This window comes from Rhinolophus ferrumequinum, chromosome 6 (assembly GCF_004115265.2).
Source record: "Rhinolophus ferrumequinum isolate MPI-CBG mRhiFer1 chromosome 6, mRhiFer1_v1.p, whole genome shotgun sequence".
Lineage (NCBI taxonomy): Eukaryota > Metazoa > Chordata > Mammalia > Chiroptera > Rhinolophidae > Rhinolophus > Rhinolophus ferrumequinum.
The window spans coordinates 41,267,901-41,272,134 of NC_046289.1; the positions used below are offsets into that span (position 1 = coordinate 41,267,901).

The window sequence follows — 4,234 nt, forward strand, 5'->3', positions numbered from 1 at the left end:
TGAATTTATTAATGATGCGAGAAAATTTAGACTTGAGCCACTAGTTCCTCTCCCATGGTAGACCACACTAGTTGATGATACCATTCTTTCTTTCAAAAAAAAAAAAAACAGCCTCACAACCTTTATAACACCAACGTCGCCTAGACAACCACTACCAATAAATCATTCAGAATTGTTGTGCAAACTGAAATCTATTAGCCTTTCCTAATTCAGGAAGCTCTTAACAGGCCTGTCAAGCAGGATTATTAACATTGAGCTTGGTGTCCGAGAGTAAATTGGTAGTTAATTTTGCCTCTGGACAAGTGGTGAATTCGGCTGTATATATCCATGGACAAACTCACTAGCAGGAAAGGAGGAGAGGAAGTAATGGGAGACCTGCTCTTGATAGATGACGGTAGAGGGGAAGACCCTGCCTCCTCCCATTAGGTTTGGCTACTGAGAGGTTATAAAAATCAGGCCTATCGGAAGGTAGGAGGTGAGCAGCCTCTGATTTACTTTCTGATATATTCCTTTAGATGAAACAGCTCTGATGGAAATTGGGAGTTCACCAGGAAAAATCATCTCATGATTCCTTTGAATTTTTTTATAATTTTTTTATATTTCAATTACAGTTGACATACATTATTATATTAGTTTCAAATGTACAATATAGTAAAAATATGGAGCGCTTCACGCATTTGCATGTCATCCTTATGCAGGGGCCATGCTAATCTTTGTATCGTTCTAATTTTAGTATATGTGCTGCCGAAGTGAGCACACTTTTGAATTCTTCTTATATTAAACATTCCAAACACCTCCTAACAATTTCTGGATTCCAGTCCATATCAGCAGAGTTCTATAATTTTAATTACTTACTTTTAAATGATAGAGAATCTAGCAGGTTATCACTATTTGAGGTGGCACTGTTTTAGAAGTGGCAGTGGGATTAGTTAGAGCTTTTTCTAAGAGCTGAGGAACCTGCCAGACTGAATGGATAGCAACGACATTTTCAGAACAACAATGTGAAGAAGCTAGAGAGACGAACTATAAAAAGAAAAAGAAAAAGTAATGCGCATGTTGCATTTACTTCTGTAAGTCTGGCCCAACCAGAAATAGCAAATTAGGAGATGCCAGGTCTCCAGCATCCTCAGGTCCTCTTTCTTGTTCCCACTTTGGGTGGTTTTTCTTCATTCTTTAAAGGACCTGGTGCCCCAACTTTCTCCATAAGTTTCATCATGAGAATCTTCCTGATGGAAATTACTTGGGGAAAATCGAATTCATACCAGAATGGAAATGTCTATCGGGTTAATATGTCCTCTTATAGGTAATACACAGACTTCATGGCTTAAAGACCATTATGAATTATGTCCCCCGCCCACCAAAATCATATGTTGAAGTCTTAACCCCTAGTAACCCAAAATGTGATTGTTTCTGGGGATAGGGGCTCTAAAGAAGTAATTAAAGTTAAATAAAGTCATTGGGGTGGGACTTAACAGTATGACTAGTATCCTTATAAGAAGAGGAGATTAGGACAGAGATAAGCACAAAGAGAAGACCATCTGAAGGCAAAGGGAAGGCAGCCGTCTATAAACCAAAAAGGCCTCAGAAGAAGCCAATCCTATTGACACTGATCTTGGACTTCTTGCCTCAGAGCTGTGAGGAAATGAATTTCTGTTAAGCCACCTAGGGTGTGGTATTTTGTTATGGCAACCTGAGCAGACTAATACAAGTAAGTAGCTTTGGAATCAGTGAGATTTGTGTTAGACTCACAACTCTTCCCTTTAGTAACTGAAACCTCAGGAAGTTAATTCTCTGAGCTTCAGTTTTCTCAGCCATAACTAGAGATGATATCATGCCTACCTCATGGGTGGTTGTGAGGATTAACTGAGAGAAGACAGTTGGCACAGTGTCTGCATGTTACCTGGCACTTAGCACTTCATAAAGTACTATTTATTATTACTGTTGGACTGGAATTTTAACTGGAGACAGATAGAGGAAACCAGCACTTCTGTACTATCACTTGTATTTGCACAGTAACTACTCCAAAACTATTTATTACTGGATCGCACTGTTCTAGTGGCTTCTCACTCCCAAGGGGCCCTCAGTTCCTATACATGTGCCATCAGAAGCTATAGGTGTAGACTTGGTCTCCAAAATGTAGACAGGAATTGTAGAAAAATATAAGTAAAGTCCATCCTGCAATAAAAGAGGCAGAGAAGAGTCTGCACCAACAAATGAAATCAATTTTAAACTTATAGAAATATGGATGATTATGGTTAAATAGTTTATTAAACCATTAATTCTAATAACGAAGCAATTTGTTTCTAATTAATTTTCTGAGAAAGCCTATTAAACGTAGGTGCTCAAGCAAATATCTTGACACGGAGAATAGTTATCTAATAATTATAGTTTGTGGTCAGGCACATTAAAATTCAGGTAAACATTCTGAATTTTGACATTTAAATAATTTTTAGTATAACTGGTTTCTCTAGCAATCCAAACTCCCAACATAGGGAGGGAAGACATCACTAAAATTTACAGTATTTCTTCTAGCTCACAGCTTTACAAAAAGAGTATGAAACAGATCACAAATCTGTTTACCCACAAGGCATTCTACACAATCAGTGTATGTTATGTTGCCTTATATCCCAACAAGAAGTAGAAACAGAGCCGCTTTGGACTTCTGGGATCAGGGATTTTAGAAGTGAGCACGTTAGCACTCAATGTCTATTGTAAGGCTTTTCCCACGCGCTTATCAATAAATAGAAGTAAAGCTGAGGTTGAACCAGCCAAGTACATGACACCAAAATACAAAACCAGATGTAGTCTTCCCTCTGAGTCTTGTCCTCAATGTACACAGACAGTCTACCCCTAGCCATTCCTTCCCAGCAGCAGACAGCTGTCCCCTCTTTGTCTCTCTGTCCCAGTCTGGCACAAGATGTCTCCATTCATTAATCTTGAGTCTGTAATGTTACCCATCCTGCAGCTGTATGTTCTATTCTGTCCTCCTTGTTCCCTAGGCCCTCGTCTCCAAAACCCACTACACCACCCCTTCTCAATTACTATCTCTTATCTACTTCCCTGTGCAATACAGCTCATCCCATTGTGCAATAGATTCAAGAAATCCTTAGCAGAGAGGCTGAGAGGAGGGGAGAACTGGCTTCCATTCTCACATCAGACCTCTGGGAGTTCCTGGAGCATGGCTGTTAAAAATGTATCATTAGCCTGATAATTCAACACCTCCCAATATCCAGAATTGACCCCAAGTGAATAAACATTCAGATCTTTGGAAAAGGACACTAACAAAAGAAAAACAGACAGAGGTTTGATTTTCTAGACTTCTTTTGTAGTTGATTTCCTCTTCAAGAAGAATGTAAGCAAGATAAGTTGCTTTGAATTGAAGTAAGATTCTTTATTGTGAATGGCTATTTACACGAGCCTTGCAGAAAGCTATTTCTCAACATCTCCATCAGAACAGAAATTACCACAATGATACGTTCACTTAGCTCCTGTTAACCTGGTACCGCCCCCATTGTCAAGCAGAAGAGAAAAGAAAGGCTGACTTGTGGTTATTATAAATGGTATAACTGAAACTTTATTGCATATATATTTTTACAAACTAAATCACTAGTGAAAATGTATATTTTTACCCACCTAGTAAAGATGTATTTGTTTTCTGTTTTTCTCAAGTAATGATAAAGCAATAGGTTTATTTGGCTTAGACTCTCTATGCTGACAACTCATGGTAAATCCTGAGGGTAGAAGAGAGCACCACACTTAACTTCCTTTGTATTGTACCCTTCAATCTCCAAGAAGCTTTTCTCACTGTTCAGATGACCTCACTCCCTAGACTAGCTTAGCTATTTAGGCATAAACTTGTTTTGCAAGTATACACCCATAAGCTTTGATTCAGTGATTCCCCACATCACTGATTTTGCATCTGACTTTCTCTCTTTTCATCGCGTTGTAATTTGTCAATCAATTTGATGACCAGTCAGTGTGTTTTATTTTTTAAATTATTTTAGTCTATACTCTACCGTTGAAAGAAGACAAAAGCTGATAATGTTCTAATCCTCTGAATTTAGGGTTCATGGAGGAATTTGGATTGATGCTACTGGAAGTGACAGCTTCCATGAATGTCCTGTGATGTCTCTTGCAGGACCTGATAAAAATCTTCATATGCTTTCACAAGCATATCTATTATACACGCAAAAGAACCTACCAGAGCATATAATATGAATAGCTCAATTACAGA

General features: G+C 38.4%; 1 non-coding gene across 1 annotated transcript; it reads right to left on the minus strand.

Moving 5' to 3' along the window:
• Positions 1–653: 653 nt before the first annotated feature.
• On the minus strand, positions 654–757 carry LOC117024366 (U6 spliceosomal RNA). The gene has a single exon (XR_004423435.1). It is a non-coding gene; the product is annotated as a U6 spliceosomal RNA (small nuclear RNA).
• Between the last annotated feature and the right edge of the window lie 3,477 nt (positions 758–4,234).